The sequence below is a fragment of the Mesocricetus auratus genome, unplaced genomic scaffold (assembly GCF_017639785.1).
Source record: "Mesocricetus auratus isolate SY011 unplaced genomic scaffold, BCM_Maur_2.0 Super-Scaffold_100026, whole genome shotgun sequence".
Taxonomy (NCBI): Eukaryota; Metazoa; Chordata; class Mammalia; order Rodentia; family Cricetidae; genus Mesocricetus; species Mesocricetus auratus.
This window is the reverse complement of record NW_024429207.1, coordinates 8633100-8658113: the sequence shown is the minus strand read 5'-3', so window position 1 is coordinate 8658113 and position 25014 is coordinate 8633100. Positions and strand designations below refer to the sequence as shown.

The 25014-nt window shown below is 37.9% G+C and overlaps 1 protein-coding gene and 1 pseudogene across 2 annotated transcripts in view; one reads left to right on the top strand and one right to left on the bottom strand.

Annotated features, from left to right (window-relative positions):
* Sorbs2 (sorbin and SH3 domain containing 2) overlaps positions 1 to 25014 on the top strand; it is a 300895-nt gene that overhangs the window by 21034 nt on the left and 254847 nt on the right. The window contains exon 2 of one of the 2 annotated variants that reach the window (XM_040731910.1): positions 3536 to 3628. The exons of the other annotated variant lie outside the window; for it this stretch is intronic. The gene's annotated coding sequence lies outside the window, so the exon portion shown is untranslated. The remainder of the gene's footprint in view (positions 1 to 3535; positions 3629 to 25014) is intronic. 2 annotated transcript variants of the gene reach the window in all.
* LOC101827898 overlaps positions 1 to 25014 on the bottom strand; it is a 60641-nt pseudogene that overhangs the window by 5689 nt on the left and 29938 nt on the right.

Genomic DNA, 25014 nt, shown 5'->3' with positions numbered 1-25014 from the left:
CAAGGATGATAAAGCCACAGTTTTAGTTGTCCTAGGAATAAATTTGACCTAGTTGTCTTCATCAATTTTGGGAATAATTTCAGCAGTAAATGTTCACTCATCATAATAGACTATACATTTGTCAGGATGAAATTTCTCATCTCTTTACATAGTATTGAGTGTGGGTTATTTATTTGCTTAGCAAACACTTAAGAGATTGTTTTTTTCTTTTCTATCTCTTCTCCTTCAGTCTTTATTCCCCTCCCCCATTCCCTTATTGAAGAGAAATGAAAACTCTTCTTTACACATTCTTTAATGTTACCATAATGTATACAGATATGTGTGGAATTGCTGCCATAATTATGTTGTATAAAGTGAAGATATTTTTATCATTGTAAAGCATTTCTGTGCTGTTTTCACTAACCAGTATGTTTCTAGGTTCACAAATCATGAAATTATCTTTCCTATCAAAAGACATAATATTAAAAGGAGTTTTCACAGAATCATGCATTTCACAGCATTTGGGATTTTAAAAATATGTCCTATTAATAAATGAATGATCAATTAACTAATTAATTAATTTAAAAAATTCTTACATGTCTTGGTGTTACTTTTTCTCTCTGAGATGTGAGCCTCTTTTTAGAAATAATTTAGAAACTATGATTTAAAAATTGTTTATGAACTCAACAGTGCTATTCAGGAAACAGATCATGCCACATTTCATGAATTGTAGTCTCAGAATCAGATGATATGGGAACAAGGAGAAAAACTTTGAGAGAATTCAAAAGTCTTGAAATATTCCATTGTAAAAATAGCATTGGAAGGGTGCTAGCTTTCAAACACTAATGTGATATAAACTACAACTGGGTCTTTTCCCTGGGAGCTGCGTGGAAGATATTTAAAATACCCCATAAAACCTTGTGATATTGGAGTCATGGCTGCTTTTTTCCTGTCTATCCATCCCTTATCTATAGATATAGTCCTGAGTCTTACACATTCATTACTCAATGAAATATTAAAATGCAAAAATAATATTGATGTATACTAATTATAAAATATCACCAAAATGTAGTTTAATATATAAATTAGCAAGTATATGTATCTGAGGATGCCTGTAGTGATTTCTGGCTACTAGTTCACATCCTATTCAACACTCTTTGCAATCTCGCTATAAAATGATGAGTATATTCATCTCAAATCCAAGATAACATTCATGCATTTAAAGATGACTAGCTTTAGAGGAAGTGTTCATCCTCAAAACAGCACAATGACTTCTGGGAGATAAAATTTGGATGTGTCCTCAGCAAATCGCAGAGCTTACCAGAAAAGTAAAGAATATGCCTGTTATCATCTCACAGATGAAAGCAAAACTGTGAGACTATGTCATGATGATTTACTTCTGCCGTGGTTTCATCTTTCATATGAATTTAACTGTAGCAGCTTTGTAGCATGGCTATGCTCATCACTGGCATGCTGTGTATATCCATTTAAGAGCATCATTAGACTGCCCAGTGGGGCAAGAAAAAGTGAGGCTTCTGTCTCTGCCTTTGTTTTGCCAGACTCTTATTTCATTTCTTTTTTTTTAAGAACTAGAATCCTCACTTTGGAATTCTGGAATGCTTGAAAATTATCTTACATAAACCATTCATTTAAAATAGCAGCTAGCCTGGTGTCTGACTGACAGGTCTGCATTCTGGCAAAGAGAAGACAATGGCCTAAGAACTCCAGATCTTTACAAACCCATGTCTCCCCATGGATTTGCTTCCATTTCTTACATGTTAATTAAATTCCTCAAACACTAAATCATAATTTCTCCCTCCCTTATCTTGGTGTACTCACTCCCAAAATGAGATCCATGTTTCTGATGCAAACATCTCACAAGTTTTGAGTGACTCTTCTTTGCTTCTGCAAGCAGGCTCCCATCAGGGAATGGTTAACTTACAGCTTCATCATATTTGCTTAGAAGTGGTGTTGTATATTTGTAAGACCTATCATGAGTCTAGGTCCTTGCAGACATTCTCAGCTAAGCTTCTTGGTATTGCTATTATCCTCGATTTGGGAATAGTTGAGTGGAGGGAGATTAAGGCTGCCAAGGGAGAGATAAACAGAGCCGTCTAGTGTCCATGAGAACAAGAGCCATGAAAAATTGAAAAGCACACACAATACAAAGTACAGCTGGTGGCAGGGGCTATGGCTTCCCTCTTTATCTGTTGCGACCTGCTTGCTCATTGAAGAAGTTAGGCTGGCAATTGCCAAGAAAGGTGACATTTGTCTCCAATTCTTCTGCCTCAACACAGATGGACTTTTGTCAAAGGATAAGCCCATAGCTTCCTTTTATACTTACTATTCAGACCTTCATGACAGGGAATCTCATGAAGGGGTCTCTGTGTACAGCACCTGATATCCTGTCTACATGGCTACCACGTTCTGTGTACTCATGGGAAGTGGATTTTTTTGTTTTATCAGGAAAAGAATAACAGCACCCCACCCACCTTCTCATCAGAAAAGTAGAATTCAATTTAAGCATCAATATTTATGTATTAAACCTGTACTGTCCCAACTCCTTATGGGAATCTGGTAAAACCTCACAAATATTTTCTTAGAAACTGCTTTCAGGCTGCCAGTTTTCTTTCAAAAATAAAAAAACAACGACTGAAGATTTAAATTACATCCCATTTGGGCATGTTGAGTGGTCATGCCCGCTCTAACACACACCCTCCAGTTTTAGTACTTCCCATCACCCGGGCACTTCTAAGGAGGACGGGATGGGGATACTTTGTGTGGCAGCTCTAGATGCTGAAGGGATCTGTTACAAGTTCCCTCGCTGAAAAGTACATTTCTTTCAGCACCATTGTGCATCAGCTGTCTCCAGTTACAGGCAAAGTAGGTGTGTAGTGTATGACTGGACTCGCTACAAACGGAGGTACACAAGTCTCAGCACAGAACCACCTTGTGCTGCAGTAAACTGATCTGCCTCAGGCTTCCATTAGGTCAGCCAGCGCACAGAATGCGAGCTCACATCAGAGATGTGGGAACTGGCTGGGGCTCTGATTTTTATCCTGCCATTCAAGAGCTGGAAAAAAGAGTGAATTTAAAAGTCCTTTTTGTAGCAGTCATGAAGAATGATAGTAGTTCATGTATTTTTTTCCTTGCACATCACCATTAATATTGAGTGAGATTGATGAAAAATGATATGCTGGGTTACATCTCACTCTTGCATGATAATTCACAGTAGCAGCAGTTTTTGTTTTGTATGTGTTATAGTATAACAGAAATCATTTACTGTCATTGGAGCAGTGGAAACAAAGGAAGACATAGAAAAAGCAAGGCCAATGCCTCACATATATACTTCAGCATGCATTTCTCATTAAGCGTCCAGTGTGCATTGTCTTGGGAAGATCTCCCAGACATTCATATTATGTAAAGTTGGAAACAAAGGAGTAAGATACCATGGAAATAAGGATCTCCAGTACACACTGGATCAGTCCAAGTCATTGTAACATAGCTTCAAATTAAATGATGCATTTTACTTTTCTCATTTTGACTGTTCTTGCAGGGAAGGGAAGAAAGAGAGAAGCAGAGACAATATATTGTATCCTTCAATTGTCACTAAATGCCTCAAATCACATCCTCAGATCCTGAAGCTAAGGTACAGCGATCTTAAGGGGTTTACTTGTAGTTGTAGATGTAACGAGCTGCCTTGATGTTTGAGGATGTTTGCCTTGATGAAAAGCCATGGCACAGAGATACTTAATTATGAATTCTACACAGCAGTAGCTGTGTGTCCCCAGGAACCGTCTGTATCCATGGATTAAAAGTTTTCAAGAAAAATAGCTGAATCTGTGCTGAACATGTGTTGAATTTTTTCCTGTCACTGTTTCCTAAACAAAACAGCCTAACAAGCCTTTACAAAGCATTTACATTGTCTTGGGTGTTAGAAATGGTCTAGAGAGGGTCTGAAGTATGTGAGATACTGTGTGCAGGGCATATGCGCAAATTCTATTCCATTTTCCAGGAGGGTCTTGAAAATGGTACCCATCAGATGCTGTGGGTTGATGGCACTGTATCCTGTAACTATGGAAATAGGATGGTTTAGGACTGATTTCCATACGGAACATAGAATAAAATATCTGAGCAATATCTTTTAATTTCTGATTAAGTGGGAGATCGAATTAAACAATAATGAATTAACATTTTGGGAGATGGGTTAGCTGCTGGCTCATAAAAAGGAGATTTTGGCTACAATAAAGATTGAGTTCTTTGTGAGTCTTCCTGTATCCCTTGTTGTAATATAGCTATGTAAATATTTCACTGACATCAAGAATCATCTATTATCTAGGCAGTTACAATTTTCTCAGTCTTATGTTTTGGTTCTATGAGGACTCTTAGGTACCAAGTCCACATCTGTTGATTCATCCTAATTGGCATAAATGTATGCATCGTTTGCATACAAGCTACTAGGTGATCAAATGTGCAATTTTTGTCAATCCCAAGGAACATGTAAGCCATGGAAATATAAATTGTAGTCATTATACTACTAGAAGAAAAACAATTAAAGTTGAATATATTAGTGAGAACTTGGAACAAGATTACTTTCAATGACATAACCATATTATCAATTAAAATGCAAAAGACACTGTAATATGATGGGGTTTGTTTCTAATCTGAGTTGAATGATAAAAAAAGAGTTGTAAAAAGGACCAAAATGAATTATAAAAATGAATTATGAGGGATCCTACCAGACTACTGTGACCACTCAGGGAAAATCAAGACCCCCCCACACACCTTATTTTCCTTTCTCATCTTTTATTGTCTAATGCCCCTTGAGGCCAGAAAGTAGAAGTGTATGTTGAAACAGATACAGACTAGTCACCCACAAACAGTGTACAAAGGCAAAAGGAATCTGGTGAAACAAGCAGAAAGTATCCAGTATGGAGGCAAAACAAAAGTACCTAAAATCCAATGAAAACCAAAATTGCTGAATGCTAAGACCATAAATACACTTTAGCATGCAAAAAGTATTTCTTTCGCCGGGCGGTGGTGGCACACGCCTTTAATCCCAGCACTCGGGAGGCAGAGGCATGCGGATCTCTGTGAGTTCGAGGCCGGGCTGGACTGATAGCCTCCAAAACAATACGGAGAAACCCTGTCTCGTAAAAACCAAAAAAAAAAAAAAGTATTTCTTTCTCCAACTTTAAATGTACAAAGAAAATGATCTGCATTATCTGCTAATAGGATCAAATAGCTTGGCTTGCTTGAGAGATGACAAATATAGTTTCCAAAGAAATGCTTTGCAAAACTGTTTACAGTGAAAGAAACATTACAAATTAATAAACCTGCAAAAAACATACTAGGCATTGTCTTATTCTCTACCAAGCATTTCTATTTGATTTTACACTTGGTAAATACTGGTTGCATTACAAATAGCCTATGTTGTTAGCATAGGTCAACTTCTTTCTTTTAAAATGTTTCTTATTTCATTTCCATGACGAAGATAAGGATTTTGTTTTGTCTGCCATGTCAGGAAAAATGGAAATCTTATCAGCCTGTTTTGAAAAGTCAACATTTCCCAACCTTGGCACTTTGAACCCTTGGAATCAGATCATTTCTTGCTGCTGGGAGGGGCTGCCATGTGCATCAGAGTAGCTTTCATTTCCCAAATTGTGATAATCTAAAATGTCTCCAGATATGGAAAATTTCCCCCAGGACATACAGCTACCACCTGTGAGAACCACTGTTGACAATGAAAAGTACTGAGTGTCAGATCTTAGACATCAAATTCCTTGTTGCCATATTGAGCCACACCCTCTCTGCCTAGCAAATTACTTTAAGAAGATCTGTTACATCACATGGCTAACTTGATCAATTCAATGACAATTGTTTTTTTATTTATTTAAATTAGAAACAAGCTTGCTTCACATGTCAATCCCAGCTCGCTCTCTCTCCCCTCCTTTGCCACCCCCTTCAACCCTCCCCTCAACCCGCCACCCAATCCTCACTCTACTCTCCAGGGAGGGTGAGGCCCTTCATGGGGAATCTCCAAAGTCTGTCCTGTCATCCAGGGCAGGGCCTAGGCCGTCCCCGATGTGTCCAGGCTGAGACAGCATCCCTCCATGTAGAATGGGCTCCCAAAGTACCTGTGCTTCCCTGAGCAAGTGACTTCATGAATTTAACTCAAAGGTGAAGCTGGTCAAGATGAGCAGTGAAACTTGCATGGTCACAGTCACAGGAAGCCATTCTCCTCGCTGTAATTTCCAGTAACTACCTTGAGGGTCTCCACTGCTATAGATTGTCTAGCTGCAAGTGGACCAAGAGTGTCACAATGCCCCCTTTCTCTAGTTTATTTCCAGTTCTTTTTGCACAAAAGTCCACCGTCTCCAGTCTAGACTCTGAAATGGACTCTTCATTAAGACTCCTTGCATCTGCTCTTTTTTTCTTCTGGTCGATGATTAGTAGCTCTTTAAAAATGAAAAGACAATCCTGCCACACCATTTTAAATGTCTTCAGTAATTTCTTGGCCCAGTACACCCCCTCCTTATCCAAACTCTCTGAAACCACCTGCCCTTTAGTTCTCTGCTTTCTTGTCACATATGTTCATAAGTTCACATAAACCCTTGACCATGGGACTTGTGTATGCCGTTTCCTCCTTCAGATTCCTTTGCATTCTTCAGATTCCAGAACACATGCGGGTCCTCCCCACCCAAGCTTTCCTGATTGTATGATGTCAAACCTTCAACACATCCATCAAAGTTGAGTTCCTTTGTTTGTTTAACGCCTTTAAGGGCCTGTGTTCCTTTCACTCGTAGTATTTATCTTTGCAAAGACACATCCGCAAAGTAACTATTTGATTAATTTTCGTCTTTCATTCAAACTAATGCCCATGAGATTTGTTACATTCTTTTTCCCAACAGCACATAGAAAATACTCAATAAATAATTCTAGAAGGAAGAAAAAAGGCAAAGGAGATAGAAGCAGGAAGGGAAGTGGGAGAAATGTAGCAAAACAACCACAAAAACAGACATCAAACATCAGTGTGTGACTACAGCCAAATCTGCTTATTTTTCATCTGACATGCCTAATTTCACAATTCATGGCTTTCTTCTCCATGACAATGACTTTCCTATGCTGTCAGAGTGTGGTCTTTGAAGCTGATCATCATTAGGCTTCTTACCAAAGGCCAGACATCCCCAACATTCACACTTCCTTGGGTGTTGGGTAAGCCACGGGTGAGGTTGCAGTAATACAGAGCAAATACACCTTCAAAACAAGTGCTCCATTCAGTTCTCTGTTAAAGTCACCACTCATTTCATTACAGAGGAAGGTTGTTGAAACCTGTATAAGACGGGGGGAGAGAGAGAATTTTATTTTTTCAAAAGCACAAGAGAAAATATGTATTTCAATGCAAAATTCATGTATAATCTGAGATTAAAACAAGGTAAATAGAAAAAACATAGTATTTCATCTGCCATGCATGATGATCAAATGAAAGGTGGTATCTATGACCTTGGTCCACAGGGCATCCTGTCCTTTCATATGACAGCATTTTGTTTTCCTTAACTGTTTTTCCAATCAGTCATTGGAGTCATAATCTATTACACAGCTAGTCTTCTTCTACAATCCATTTGCCACATACCACCACCGAAGGATATTGGAATGACACCATTAGACATTTTGTAGGCTTTCCCCCACCAGTAGACATCGTCAAACAGCCCCTTGAAAACCATTTCCTATTAATTACAAAGTGATGGTGTGTAAACATTTTAGCACTGTTTTTCAAATGTTAATCAACCAGTCAGGATCAATTACAGAGTTTAGATAAAGATGGTGAGACAGGAAGCGGGAAAGGGAGAGGCAGGAAAAATGAAACAAAGATGCCTGATAGTTGGTTCTGTGGTATTCATAAACGTCAGTTGGGACTGAATGATGAATGCATTTCAGAAACCTCAAAACCCCAAGAATGCATAATGTTAACTTAATAGATTCTTTCAGGCCTAGGTTTCCGCAGTATTTACTGCAACTGTATGTCCATGGTAATAGCATAATAGTGCCTTTCAGGACCAAATTTCAGATAGTCGCACATTCAGAGGCTACTGATTCCTAAACCAGCTGGCTCATACTACTCTAGCAATGTTGCCCCATAACCTGCTACAAAACAACAAGCCTGGGTCATTTCTCAAAGTTAGTATTGCACAGTGGTAATTCTGTAGACTGGATTATAAAGGTGTACTTTTAAGAATGGAGGAAGTAAGAAGCATGCAAATTTTGCCGGGGTACTCAAATGACCCTTTAACAAACTGTTCAACTGAGGCACACTGAAGCAACGATGAGTGCAATAGTACATGTGGTAGTTTCTAGTTCAGAAATTGGGAGTAGAGAATGCTATATATGTATTTATAATTTTCCTACTGTAAAATGGATCTTTCAGCAAGTTGCTATATAGACAGTTTTCCATTGACTTGCTAGTGGCTGAATTCTGCACCTTTGACCTGTTAGGTCGGCAATAAAAGAATCCACTGGTATATCCTTAGAAGCTTAGGCTGGAGGAACTGTAGTATATGCACTTACTTTGTTCTGTAGAGGTCTTCTTTAAAAATCTACAACATTTGCATGTCAACAGTTGTACATATTTAATGTCTCTGTGTTATAAATGTTAAGATATGTGTATATGTTTATGAGGAATGGTAGCAACGAACTTCAGTGTGATTTTAGAGTTAATTGTTTCTCACAGCACTGTGTTACAAAGATGAAGTTGTTTCCTACATGGGCATGGTTTTAGTTTGACCTTCAAAGCTCAAAATAAAGTGTTAGTGGGAAGAAATTCAGAGCAATAAGTGAGTCTTTGGACACTCACCTGTATACCTAGAATAACAACCTACCACAATTTTGCTATTAATAAATTACTGATTTTTTTTCTGACTGCTGGCTTGTTGAAAACGGCCATCTACTTGCCATGTTCTTTAAATTCCTGTTTAACCAGAACCTCAAAAGGAAAAACAACATGGGAAAAATTGTTAGTGGTAAATGACTTCTTAAGACTTACTTTTAACATAATGATTGAGAACATAGAAGAGCAGAGTCCAAGCTCATGGTGAATTCTTTGTGAACCACACTGGTTTCGACTTGGCTTAAAAGAAATATTTATTTGGAGCTGGATAGATGATTCTGTGGTTTAGATCACTGGCTTCTCTTCCAGAGCCCCTTGGTTTGGTTCCCAGCATCCACATGATGGCTCACAAACATTTGTTACTCCAGTTCCAGGGACCTGAAAGCCTCTGTTGGCACCAGGCATTCATGTTGTAAACTGACATACATGTAGGCAAAACACCCATAAACACAAAATGATAAATTTTTTAAAGTTTAAAGTATCATTTAGTGAAAAATCCTTGGGTAAAATTTTACCACAGACTTTTAGGTGAGTGTAAAGCAAGGGACATAAATATTTTTGAGTTATGAGCAAAATGAGCCTTATTTGGTTTTTAAAATTTATTTAAAAATGTTTTTCGTTTTGCATGCCAACCCCAGTTTCCCGTCCTCGTTTTCTTGTCCCTCCACCCCTACCCTTCCCATTCCCCCATCCACTCCTCAGAGAGGATAAGGCCTTCCTTGGGGAATCAACAAAGTCTGGCATACCAAGTTGAGGCAGGACCAAGCCCCTCATCCCATATCAAGGCTGATCAAGGTATCCCACCATAGGGAGTAGGCTCCAAAAAGCCAGTTCAAACCCCTGGGATAGGTCTTGTTGCTCGGTGCTACTGCCAGCCCTGCCCCCCAGCCAAACATAACTGTCACCCACACTCAGTCCCATGGAGAGCCTTATTTGCAGTACTTTATTTGATACCATCTTGGGAAACCTGGCTTTATTTGTTCCATAATTTGATGCGATAATGATGGTTTTGTGTTATATAACACTCTCTTATGTAATGGGACATAACTGTAGAATGGGTCCCAGGAACATTATTTTATTTGTTTGCTTCTGTTTTTCCAATTAGATGGCACAAGAAAAACATCCTTGTACATTTTTAAAGTTCATCTTAGTTTTTTTGTGATGCTGCTCAAACAGCATCCGTTTCCACACAGCAAGATGTTTCTTAATTCAATCCTACAGCGCTTTAGCAAGTGAAAACTTTATTTTCCATGAGTCATTGTTTGAATTACAAAATGTCATCATCCAGAAGGGCTCACTATGTCCATAAAACAAAAGTGGCACAATCATAGGTGTTAATGTCAACAGTCCCAACAGCTCATTAAGTAGCATTTAGCCCAGGTTAGTGTGTGCCTAATGCTTTTATTTGTTTTGTAACATTTTAAATTGTTCATCCTGTCAGATGTTTAGAATATGAATCAAATTTGTTTTCTCAATAGCCTCCAGGACAAAAAATATATACCTAGGTTTACTTTCGTTTATTATGAGCACAGGGAATTGCAGGATTTTGAAAAAGTGAAGCTCCTAAGATGCCGAAGGTATCACGCTATTTTAGCTAAAGACAGCATCTTGGTTTCTACACCTTCCCATTTTCTTCTTTAGTGCTTGCTAGGAATGCTTAAGAGATGAAGGGAGGTCGTCTCTAGGGGCCATAAGAATATATCAACTGGCTGGCCATTGGTGGTGCACGCCTTTAATCCCAGCACTCAGGAGGCAGAGGCAGGCAGATCTCTGTGAGTTAGAGGCCAGCCTGGTCTACAGAGCGAGTTCCAGGACAGCCTACAAAAACAATACAGAGAAACCCTGTCTCAAAAAAACAAACAAACAAACAAAAAGAATATAAACTGAACTGTTACAGAACACTTACTTGGGGTTTACTGATTATTAAGCTATCTGAGTAGGGATTACATTTCAACATTCCATTTTCACAGAGCCTAGAGATTTTGACCTACTTAAATCAGTCATTTCCTTACTACCTGTTGAATCAGAAGAAATGTAAAATATTCCTTTGCCAACAAATGAAATAACTGCCCATTTGTCAACATGACATGCTTAAGTTTGAAATAAACAAAAGTTAGTTCTTCATAAAAAAGCACAGATTTTTCTGCAAGAGAGGATAGATTTATATCACTAATGTCAAATTGTACTTTCTTATTAATCTGTTTTTTCTCAAAAGGAGATTAGAGGAAATGTACTAAAATAATGTTCACATTTAATTTTATTATCATTTTCTTCTTGGGTCAAAATTGTTATATTTCATTTTCCTCATTTCTTTATTTAGGGTAAATTACCATATAGGTATTCTGAGAGCAGCAATATATAAGAAAGTGAAATGACCTTAATAATAAAAATATGGTCCTCTATTAGTGATATCTTAAACCATAGAGAAAGCATACCAGTTATTCACCATAGTGGGCAATAGAAAACTAGACTCTTTATCTTTCAATAAAAAATTGCTTTTATAAGTATTAGTGTTTTACTTGCATGTATGTCTGAGTACCATATATGTGTCTGGTGCCTACACCAGGTCAGAAGAGAGTGTCAGGTCTCCTGGAACTGCCATTATAGACAATTGTGAGCTGTTCTGTAGGTACTTGAAATCAAATCCGTGTCCCCTGTAAGAGCAACACATGTCTTAGGTGCTGAGTCACCTCTCCAGGTCCAGGCTCTCTAACTGTGATTTTGAGGTATTTTTGGAATATAGTTAATGCAATCGTGTAGTTTAAGATGTTAAGCTAAGAGTTAGCATCCTCCAGGCTTCTGAGTTGTATAAAAAAATTAAAAATTAAGTTTGTGGAAGAAAAGATGTAAGCAACCCTTCAATTGTACCAATTAAGTAAGAACAGTGAACAACTAAAGAAAAACATGTCAAGTTTGCTGACATCCTGACTACTAAGCACAAAATCTCATAGAGATTTTTCTAATAAATGTTAAAAAATGGAGGAAAAACATATAAGTATCAGTCACAGTCAATGCATTAAATATGCATATCTGAAAGTGTTGAGGGCAGGAAAATAATATATATTTGTACTGGAAAGTAAACAACAGGTTGATGCTAAGCAAGACCAGAGGCAAGTAAAGAATTGAGTATATGGCCAACCTGGAGAGAGGCAGGTCCACACAGCTATAGCTTTGGGAATGTATAAAATGGTAAAAATATCCAAATATAGCTACTTTTGAGAATTGAAATGGTATCCTAGGGTATCAGGCATGAACCGGACTATAAGGAATAAATCCAGACCTTACTTAGGACAGATTGGGCTGTTTTCTTTTCCTTTATATTATTATTTTTATTTTACATGCTGACTGCAGTTTCCCCTCCCTCCTCTCCTTCCAGTCTCCCCCAACCCCCTACTCCTATCCCCCATTCCCCCCCTATCCCCACCCCCATCTCCCCATCCACTCTCTTCCCTTTCCATCCATCTTCATTTAGAAAGGGGCAGGCCTCCCTCTCATGGGCTTGAACAAACCATGGCACATCAAGTTGAGGCAGGACTGAGCTCTTCCCCCTGCCAAGACTCAGTGAGGTAATCCAGCATGGGAAATAGGCTCCTAAAAGCCAGTTAAGCACCAGGGACAGGTCTTGATCTCACTGCTAGGAGCTTTACAAGAGCCCAAGCTATACAACTGTCACAGGCATGCAGAGGTCCTCGGTAGGTCAGGCCATTTTCTAGATCAACTGAACATGTAAATTAAGAGTATTTTCAGAAAAGAGATGATTTATCATATTTAAAGTATATATTATAGGGTAATATAGATATATTTTGGAGCAACAATATAGTATTATTTGCAGTCATCCTAACTTTCTCCGAGAGCCTCTAACCCAGTACCCAGATTACTTAAAAGCCAATATAGATGGGACTATATTGAACCAGCTGTATTGTATAAACATGTCATGATTATTTGAGAGGAAGTAAATCCTTGTGGGTGGTGTAACATTATCCTCCTTAATTCATCAAGTAAATAGCCACTGACTATGTGAGAAGACAGAATCAGACAATCAGCGTCAACCATGAGCAGGATGCCTAAGATCACCTAAGAACTTCATTCTAACCTTAGTGTCGTTTTGAAAAGTCACAAACATAATGAACCTCACAGAATTGTCACACCAATCCTTAGGCTATGGTCCCACAACTTTGACAGTAGATTCCAGAGAGGATCTGTTATGGAGATCCTAGTGAGAAATAACTTTGAACTTGGCACATAGATAATAAAAATTGTTCTGTTTCCATCTCAGGAGTACTAGAAATTGAGTTACCAAAAGGTGGAACAATATCCCACTGGCTGCTGACAAATCTGATTTGTTTGTACCCAGTCCCCAGCATGACTGAGAGCATCACAGTTTCGCACTCCATTTGTTTTGTTCTTCGTTTTTGCTTTGTTCTTTGCTCCATTTGGCTTGCTTCTTGGTTAGATTTACTTTCTCCTTAAGTGCATCCTTATTTCATGTTGCCCTGACATGTTTCTAATGTACATAGATTGTTTTTTATCTAAAACTGGGTTTATTCTGCAAAATTTTAAAGATTTTTTTCATAGAAGGGAAATGCAGTAAGAAATTATTTAAATTGCACACAAGAAAAATATATAGTTATATTATCTCAAGACAATTTAAGAGAAAAATTATTTAGTAGAATGGCTAATAAATACTGCAACAAATCATCCATAGAAAGACTATTCATCACATATTTTACATAACTTACCAAGACAATGTTTAAATTCAAGAGATAAACCAAAATTTAATTGATCAAGCCTTGTAAGACAGAAGACACCACAAAGAGAGTTAAGTAAAGTTTATAACTTCTATGTTATGAGAAAATAAGTGAAGTATAGAAAATATTTATAGAATAATTTTTCAATTTAGGTAGCTGTGCACATACATGTGGTAGAGGGAGAGTGAAGAGATGAGAGGAGATACAGAGAGCACAGTTTGCGTCTATAATATGTCTTCATCTAAATCCACACACTGCCCTGCCAGAGAAGTAGGATGGAGTAGCTAATGGATACATATGGGTTGGCAAATACTGAGAGAGACATGGAATGTATATAGAGCATTATGAGTTTTATCATATCCATATGTATTGCAGCCATGCATCTAACCCAGAAATGTATGCAATTTTATTAAGAATAGTCAATTTAATTAAGTACTTTAAAATAAACTTTATTATTAAAAACTTTCTAATGAAGAAAAATAATCATGCATCCAAATTAACCAGACCTAAAGTCTATACTACTAATTGAGCTTCTGTGAAGTATGAGTAAACTATTGAGAATTGAAGCTGTGGTGCTGCTTCGCATTAAATTGTATACTTTCTGTATGAAATATATTTATGTACTTATCCATTGTCCAAACCAAAAGTTCTGTGACAGAATATAGAACCAGAGACACAATTATCTTTATTTCCCTTTTCATAGCTCATGTCCATTACCTTCATTCAGTCCTTCCTTAATCCCTGATATTTAGTCTTCCTTGTTTTCTTTTCTTCCTGTTATTTGTATTCACAAGCATATTGGTTTACATATTTACCTATATTATTCTTTAGATTCTGTACATGAGAAAGAACATGAAGTGTTTTCCTTTCTAAACAAATTGTAATCCCCATTAATGTTATAGATTCTGTCTATTCATTTTCTTGCAATAATTTTAACCCCATTTTTCTCTTGACTGAATAGTTTTCCATTGTGTATGAATACTAAATTTTCATTTTCAAAGAACACTATTTATTTATTTGTTGGTATACTTTAAGTATTTTTCTTAAGCCTTGATTTGTGAATGGCAGTTTTATAAGTAGCTTCAATGAATATTCAGTTCATGTCAAAATAATTCTTTTTAAAATGATTGAATAGCCTTTTTTGTTGGAATCCAAACATCTTAGCAAATGATCTCATTAACTTTCCATAGTCTGAAAAGTGTTCATGCAAAGAAACTTTGATAAATACATAATAAAACATCCCACATTTGTAAGCAGAGGCATATTAAATCTAGAGATGTATAAAATAACTCGCTGCCCATAAAAAATAAGCAGCATCTATCATTTTAAGCATCTCTATGGCTGAAACAGACTGTGGGTTTTTTGTATAAACACTTCACATAAGCCAAAGTGAATATTCCCTTCTTCCCATGGTACCTGCTACCAGCACAGTGTTTGCCTGAGCCTGGGGCTCGTGCTGTATGATGCACCTGTCATCAGTTAAGGGGCCAATGCTTCACTCCATCTTCCACATATCTTACTGACCTGCAGAGATTTACTTTCAATTATTTCCCCAAAGTTCTTTGAAAGTCTAGAGTTTCTTTGAAATATATCTTGCTCTGCTTAGTTAAGGTAGATTAACGAAAACAGTGTAATTTACTACAAATAGTTACAATAGTTCGAATATTCTTATAGTAGTTTAGATTGCCTCCTGAGATTCACATTGAATATGAGAAAGACTCCTGAAACCCTAATCTCTCTGTGGAGCTCGGAGGAGACGGTGGTCTTGTGACAGCAAAGAATATTCATTTTTGGTTGAAATACCCTAACTAGTCTGTTTGTCTTGTAGGTATTTAACTTGGAAAGTTATATAATGTCATTATTACTATATTGATACAAAGAAGGGATAGTTAAGACCTAATTCAAATCCAAGTATTGATGAATTTAACAATGTGTCTTTACACTTCAGAAAAGACTTGTTTGTATCATGAATGCTATATTCTGTGCCTGAAGAGATGGCTTAATGGTTAAGAGTACTAGCTGTTAATTTCCGGAGGACTTGGGTTTGGTTCCCAGCATCCACACAGTGGCTTACAAACCTTCTGTAACTCACATATATGATACACAAACATATATTCAGAAAATGCCCATATAATAAGATAAATGATTAAATTATTTCTTTAAAAGAATGGATATTCTTTTGTTCTAGACACCGGTATTTTTGCATTAATAGTATTTATGAGAATAATAACATATATCTGGACTTTGATTATAATACAACTTTCAGTACCACTTAAGAGAGAAACACTGCCATAAAATAAACATATTTAAAGATCTCTCTTCACATTTAAAATATGTGTGCATTTATACTTATAATTGCATGCTTTTATGAATGAATAAACAACACTGAAAGCAACCTCATCCTAAAGATTATATTGTAGACTCCTTGAGTTTGCTTCCTAGTTCTCCATGGACTTGAATCCCTAAGATTTGGGTCAGGGACTCCACTGGGAAGATGCAGTCTATTTTAAAACATCCATCTCATTCTTTATCTTTTGGAGATGGCTGCACTGTTCATTTGATTGAGTTTCTATAGAAGACTGAAACTTTTCTAGGACTCTATGGGAAAAATAAATTCTTATTATGTTTGCACACTTTTTTTCCTTCTTGGTTACTGAAACTTGAAGTCCACTTCACAGTACTAAGGGCAGACTTGAGGTTGCCTTACCCAACACCTGATGCTTCTACTCCTGAGTTTGTGCAGAAGACAGCATTGCAGAATAATTGCAGAAAACTGCCAATTTGGAGAAAAGATTTTCATTTCTTACTGTTTTAGGGTCATTATATACAGGTAGAGAATCATATAAGGCAGGTATCTCTCCATAGTGAAGCCACTGTCATTACACAATACTTCTGTCTCTTCAGCTCATCCAGATTCACTGGACTGAGGTGGGACACACTTCAGAGAGCTTGTATAACCTCATCCTCAAAAATATATACTCCAAGTCCAGTGTCAACAGTTCGTACATGGAGACTGCGACCCTGCTGTTGTTATACTTGGGGAACAGTAGATATTTACACCAGTCTTTCTCTTCTATAAATGGTGTTTGCTTTAATTAATAAGACTATAATGCACAAAGATTAAATTTAGAAAATTGAGGTCATAATAAGAGGCCACAGTTCTCTAGTAAATAAAATTTCCATTTTCAAGTAATTTTGGGTGCATGTGTAGTACTTTCTAGATTTTATGGTCAAGGGAATAAGTTTTCTTGAAATTATCCTGGAGGTAAAATCACACAGGCCAGCAGTTTTCTACATCAAGTGGGATCTTCAAAGCATAGCATTGTAGTTATCGGCTTGCTGTCTACATGCCCTAGTGACTTTATTACTCTTGGTACCTCCCACGGAGGGATCCCTTGAACTTAATTCCTTCATGACCAGAGCCATCTTTATCAGATTCAAGGTTGTGATGGAAGACAAGAGACTATGGGAAAGACCTAGGTCCTCACAACTACAAATGCAGGGCATGGTAGCATTACCTGGATTTCATGAATTATCAGTCACTGCTAAATTTATTGTGAAAAGCCCATAAGAATGGAATTATGTTCATTCTTTTATTCATACTTTTCCCAAACTGTACTAGACCAAGGGAGAGGGAAGACTGGCAGCTATGTAGGGGTAGCTACTCTTAAGGAAATTTAGTGTGCACACTGACCAGAAATTTGACCTTCTCCACAATATTGTCCTAGATGACCATGGATAACTTCTGTGTGTCCAGCCAAAAGTGAACAGTAATAATTTGTTCCATCCTGGTGACAAGAATTATAGAACCTCCTACCATATGCTAAAATGGCATCAGACACAATGTTGCATGCTCCACAGTAATATAAAAGAGCAAAATTTTTTCCTCTGAAGATTAAGGATTTCTAATTCAAAATTCAGAAATGCCAGATAATTTCCTATTTCATACCTCTCAAATAATGACTGCAAAAGATAAGCTATGTACATTTAGTTCCTTTATAGTATGGCATGGTGGCTGGCTGATAATTGTCTCATATATAGAATGTTCCAGGCAGGCATCTCACTGAGAACCTTCAATGGGTTTAGTGCTCTGCAGTTCTCCAAGGAATAGGATATGCACAAATGAACAACTGGAGACTTAGAGACATTACATAATTTCTGTAAAAACATACAACTAGCAGATGCCAAAGGCAGATTCCAATTCAGCCATAATGACTTTAGAAAGGAGCTTTGCATCATTTTGCCGTAGAATGAATGTCACAGCTGGGAATATCTCATAAACCCAACTGAATCATTTGCTTTCACCAGCAGTGAACTGAAATACATATAAAGACATTAACAGGAACTTCAGAAGTATCTTGAACATGGACAATGCTCTTTAGTTTATTTGTGTATATCTGTTTGTGTACATATGTTCAGGCACATATGTACATGGGGTGCCTGTGGACACCAGAAGAGGGTATTGTATCCTCTAGAGCAAATGCTCTTTGTACTATCTCTCTAGCCCAATGTCTCCTCTCTCTCTCTCTCTCTCTCTCTCTCTCTCTCTCTCTCTCTCTCTCTCTCTCTCTCTCTCTCTCTCTCTCTGTCTGTCTCAAGCCACTGCTCCTATCTTTAATTTATACCTGGATGCTTTGCAGTTCCCCTACATAACCATTATCATCTCTCAGGACTAATCATGGGCACTTTTTGTTGGCACACAGTTTTTCTACACATTTATGAGGATATAGTGTAATGCAGTGACACAGACACCCCCACAAACATATATATATATGCTAGTGATATATTCACCATGAAGAAACAGAAATGATTCAAATGTAAGATAAGCATTGATGTGTTGAGTATCCTGAATTACATTCTTGGTCTGAAATGTTTGATATCTCACTCTTTCAATACACAAAATGCATTGTGACAATTTTCAGTCAGTTTCTGCCATTAATATATATAGTCCCACATTTCCAAATAGAACAATTTTGACTCTATAATTCACATTTATTCTGGTTGAACTGCCTTTCTTGTCTGTTGTGATTCTTCCTTTATTATTATCCTGACATGTGACCTACCTTTGTCATTTCCTGGTTTCTTCCTAAATCATTTTATGTTATTGAGTAATAAGGCTTTTACCACTTCAAGGCAATCAACTCTGCAGCCTCATAGCCCCAATCATTTTATGTTTTGAAGGGCTTTTAAGTAAGACTTTCATAGCTGGATTCTTCAACCTTCATATAAATCAAATTTGAATTTGCTTAGATAACAAGCCTGTCCAGAGGCTGGAGAGGCAGCTCAGCTGCTAAGAGTACTTCCTGTTCTTCCAGAGGATATAGATTCAGTTCCCTCCACCCACATCCAGCAGCTTATGACTGCCGATCACTCTAGCCAGGAGATCCAACACCCTCTTCTGGCCTCAGAGGGTATCGACATACATGTGTTATACACACACACACTCACACACACACACACACACACACACACACACACCACATATAAACAAAATAGAGCTTTAAAAAAAGAAAACTTGCCAAAAATTTAATTTAATTCCTATTGGCCTACAGGTATTGATTATTTGCTAGGGTCTCAAACATGATGGGTAGATCTATTATAATTCAAAATTCCATCTTTCTAATTTATTCTCTTACTTTTAAAGCATGAACATTTAGTTATCCTCCACCACTAACAGCTTCATCTGTCTTTGTCTAAATTAGGGTAGCATCTTAACTACTTTTTATAGTTTCAACTTCCCTAACTGCCCAGTCCACACCATTTGTTGAATGATCATTGAATAAATCATTTAAGTCATACAATTATGAAGATGATGCTAAACCTTTAAGGTAAATTACTGTTGGACTTTTACGTACTACTGAGTTCAAATAAGAACAAACCTATTAATTGAAATAGATTTTTTTCTGGGGGGATTTCAAGACAGGGTTTCTCTGTGGTTTTGGAGGCTGTCCTGGAACTAGCTCTTGTAGACCAGGCTGGTCTCGAACTCACAGAGATCCACCTGCCTCTGCCTCCAGAGTGCTGGGATTAAAGGCATGTGCCACCACTGCCCGCCTAATTGACATAAAATTTGCTAATAAGATTCTTGTCTCATTTCTAACCCTGAATATCAAACCCTGGCTCAACCAAATGAGTTTAACTCAGGGAATTCCTAGGGATATAATTAGTTTGTTTGCTTCTTAGATATATTTTCAACCTCATGTTTCACAAAATGAAAAAAAATAAGACTTTTCAATAGTGATTGAATCTCCACCTTGAAATGAAAGACATTCAATATTCCTGAACACACTTTAGTATAGAAGAAGTGCAATAGGACAGGTAATGAGAACAACTACCAATTTTTCTCTCATCAGAGGACCACTGCTAACTCTTAATCATCCAATTAACAGTTTCTATCCAGTTGAGCTTGGATCATCCCACATGATCTCTGACTGGGATCAGCTGCAGCTGGTATCTGCCCACTGGTTGTGGAATCTGGGATTGGTTGTGAAACACTATGCCATCTCTTTACAACAAGAGCATCCCATGTGAGAGCCTGCTCTGCTTCCTGTTTCCCTTGGTCCAGAACAGACAGCCCTGGACTAAGTATCATCTCAGTACTTTATCAATGAAAGGGACTGTAGGCTTCTGTAGGCTCCCTTAGCTGTAAAAGCATCTTCCCAGTTGAAATAAGAGCAAAATAGAATTGCTTCCAGGAACAAAGCAGACCACTTTCTTTGTGCAGCTCGATTAAACATCCCCTAGGCAAGAGTGGCTCAGGATATTACCATTAAATATACCATGCAAAATGCTGTGCAATTGTATGGACATAATAGCTTTTAGATTTATGCTCCATACATTTTTATTGAATTTCACAATATGTTGCTCTACAGCGAAGCTCAGAGTATCCTAGTTACATTCTCTTTGCTTTTCCTGAAGACCTGGACATCACCCCATGCTGACCTAACACTTCACACACAATTCTTCATTTTATTTACACCACATTTTTGTTCCTTTCCCATGGATAAAGGCAAAATCTAAAAACTAGCATGTAGTATGATGCCAGGATTGTTTAATTTTTGTTCATTTCATCTTTTGTGTTTGCCACTAACTCACTCCAAGCAATATTATCTTTGACATGCCAAGAATTTATTCCTTTCCTACCTAGGCTTCTATTATCAGTCAATCAGGAATGATTGCCTTAAGTTCTCCCTCTATTCAATGAACTGGATTTTTTACTTGGAAATACATGTTAGCATGTCAGTGGCTTAACATACAAAGGAATGTTGTTAGATATGATGCAGGTAGATATATCTTTAACTACTTTGTTCTATTTTCAAAAGTAAGTAAGATGCTAATAGAACAATATTCAGCAAAACATCACCATGAGGTATTTGCCCAAAGAGTCATGATACTATATCAGTCCATCTAGGTAGGATGTTAGCCCTGCCACCAACTCATCATATAGTTAGTTTTTTAAATTCTAGCACATTGGCTCAACACAACATTTGTGTTCTCTGACTTTATTTACTCATGGCTACATATAAAGAAGCTCAGAACGTAATTCCTCAGCCTTCCACACTTCCAGTTGCTACAGAAGATTAAGGCTTTCCCAGTGGTTCAATAACACACAATATTGTGAACATTGTGTGAGAATCCCTTGAATTATTGAACTATTGCCATGTGTAAATTGTCCCCTGCTACATAAGCAGTGTTTTCGGAGTAGGGTATCATGGCACTTCTAGGAAAGGCTGAGAGCAGTGTACCAACACTGCCCACTAGTCCCCAAGTGATGCATGCCATCATTCTTCAAGAAAGGACTTGCTCTCCGCAGCATCTTCTGAAGATTTGGGTCTTTGTTGCAGGGCAGATGCTATGGACATGTGCATAAGAGATGGCAGTGGAGACCATCCTGCAGGGCTCACAGAATACCACACAGTAGCAAAAGAACAGTAAATTGAAATGGGAGACAAGGGATTTTCCTATGTCAAAATCCAGGTGTTACCTGCTGAGAGAAAACTATGTGACTATGCAGCCTTTGTTGTGAGCTGCATTGCACCTGTGTTTCAAAACTTACAGGAACTTGGGTAATTGCCATTGTTTAAGGTTTATCTTTTCAGTTTACAAGAGGTTTGAGTTAAACTCAGTACGATGTTACAGCCATCTTTTTCTGGCATTTTCCCCTTTTCTGAGTTCCCCTCTGCCCGCTTCTTGTAATTATTTAGGGTGTCAAGGCCTACTCTTTCATCACTGCCAGAACTTGACCTTGTCATGCAGAATTAGTTTTTGATGTTTCTGTCCTTGATGAAATGAAAACATAACATTGCTGGCATTTCCTTTCCTTTCCTCTGATGTTTCCAACCCACGGAGCTCAGTGCACATGACAGCCTGTTCCAGCTGTGAATGCCACTTCAAGATACAATCCATGCTCTGTGTGAGGGCTTTAACACAACCATCATCAATTGCTGCCTCCGTTACAACCACACAATTACACTGCCCACAGTCTAATGTAATAAACCTGTTAATTCTTGAATCTGCTGTATGTATTCATGGCCATAAGTTTGTCTAAACCTGAAAGTCAGTTTCCAATGAAGAACAAATCAATGAATTAAAATGCTTATATTTTAAGGCTATTTCCTTATTAGGAGTCATTTGAAATCTATCTTCTTCCCCTAATATATTCCATTAAAAAAAACACCATGAACAGGATCCTACCACTTACCCATTTGTTGTGCATGATATTGTGTCTAACACAAGGATGAATGTAGATGAGTTTTCTTTCTTTCTTTCTTTCTTTCTTTCTTTCTTTCTTTCTTTCTGCTAATAATTCATCTTCATAAAGGAATAATTAAAGTTATTCCTATTTACTGGGATTTCAAACCTTATTATAGAATTTATTCCCTCTAACTGAATCTTACTGGTGAGTTTTCTTTCTTAATTTTAATTCAAATGGAGTTTGTGATATGAATTTGTGACCAAACATTTTTGATAATGAATTTGTCCAGAGACATTTGGAAGTTAGCTATATTTTTGTTCAAAGTATGTTTTGTTTAACCCTATAGCTTTCCTACATGTTACTTTTCCAAAAGGAAATTAATGTTACATTGTGATGAAGCCACTGTTATTGAAATTTCTTGGGGCCTGGGCGATGGTTCAGTCTTGCTGTACAAGCATGAGGACTTGATTTCGTATCACCAACACCTATGTAAACGCCAATGGTAGCTGTGTTGCACCTTTAATCCCAGCACTAAGGCAGCAGAGACAGTGGGGCTTCCTGGCTAGACAGTTCAGCTTCAGTGAGAGGACTTATCTCAAAAAGATAGTGGATCCATGATTCATAGAAGCAGTGGTTTCCTTGCAGGACTGGGTCCATTGACATTACATCAGGGATCGGGAAGGACTCACAAAGCCCCGCCCTTGGTGGAGGAGCTATCGAAAATTAAACAGTGCATAGGAGGGGAGTGGTATTCCTCAGTGGTTTAGCCACTGACTGGGTCATTGCCCCCATTCAAGTGACAATACCTCATTCATGCTCATCCAGGCAAACATAACCAAATGCCGGGAACACACACCACACATACAAAAAATAGATCTTTGCTATTAAGATAGTTGTTCAAGTAAGGAATCTAGGTCTTCATTTTATTCTGTCTTACATGTACCAGTCATGTTCCCAGTACTGTCTGGGGATATGAACATTAAGATCTGGTCACAAAGCCAGCAAGTGGCCAAGTATAGGACAAAGTTTTCAGGCTTCCCAACTTGAGCAATGGGTGTTATCCTGACACCATGATCACTGCAACTTGGAACACAATTGTTATTCCATGGCTACTGAAAATCTGAAATTGTCCCACAGGCTGTGACTGTGGACAGCTGTGCCTGACGTTATGTGTCCTCTTGGAATAGTTCAATGGATCAGAGTTAATATATAAGGGAATTATTGAATTCATGGAGTTCAGAAGAGAGTGTACATCCAAAAGAATACCTTCTGTTCTTGATCTTGATTAGATTAGTTGATTATGTTTGCTTTGTTGACATCATGAGTTGCCCTGTCATTCAAGAGAACTTTCTTTTTTTATATAAGATAGAAGAATTCGGTTCATTGGAAGTCTAATTCACTCTTCTAGATCTTGGGGTTTTGTGAGCACACAGCTAAGTCAGATTTTATCAAGTCTGAAATGCAATATTACTCAATATTACTGTACAGTAATGAAAGCAGATGTTGTAAGAGCAGACAGGAGACTGGATGTTGGTGGTGCATGCCTTTAATCCCAGCATTTGGGAGGCAGAGGCAGGTGAATCTCTGTGAGTTTGAGGCCAGCCTGGTTTACAAGAGCTATTTCCAGGACAGCCTCCAAAACTACACAGAGAAACCCTGTCTCAAAAAAAAGAGCAGAGAGGTGGTCTCTAGACCACATCCTTTACTGAGGAGCTATTAGCAGTTGACAGATAATGGGAGAAGGATATCCATTCTTCTATGAGTATGTGACCACTGGGAGGTATCCTATGATTCAGTGGACCCACACCTTTGCATGTATGGGCAGCACTAATTGGGCATAGTGGGTTGGGAGGCATATGTTAATGGGTTATGGAGAGAGATGGAGGACACTGGAGGGAGTTATGGGGGTAGATATGGGAATCATGAGGCATTTGTAGATGCAGATCTGTTCCTAGCTCACCAGGCAATCACTGTCCTCTTGCTAGACTGACATGAGAAAAGTCTCCAGGCCTCCTTCATTCTCTGGCAGTCCGTGATTTTCAAGTCATGGTGATGCTTGCTGCAGCAGCGGGGTGCCATGTCTGGGATGACTGTGTGTTTTGTTCCCTTAATGGGGACCTCAGCAGCAGTCCTGTTTGGCATCAGCTGGGCTATGTCAGCACAATGAAGCTGATTGGCTGAGCCTCAAAAGCAGACCCCAGAGAGAGATTGATTCTGACAGGGAAATAATTAAAGGGGGAAATTGGTGCCTTGCATGGTAAGACATCTGCACACTTGTGATGCTCTTGGTCAAGTCTTCAGTATAATATGTAGCTTAATGAGTATGGACAGAAATGCCCTAGGTTAAAGCCATTCATGAAAAATAGAGTACAGAATAGACACATACAGATTATATACAGGCAAGAAAAATATGTTTTAATTTTTGAATGACTAGTTCCTTTTAATTTTTACATTTGGAGCCAAGTAATTTGTTGGAAAATTAGTCAGGCTTTAATTTTAATGTTATGCAAATACACCAGCAGCCTAAAGCAGTTGGCAAGGGTTGCTTCCACTTTCTCCAAGAGCCCCTGCCAACGTTTTCTTCTGCATTGGTCCTTTTGCTCAGTTCTTTCTTGTATATTCTACTTTAGTATGTCCCCATACTTTTTTAGCCATTTAAAAATGTGCACATTTCCATGAGTCTACCAAGCCCTAACTTTACATCCGTG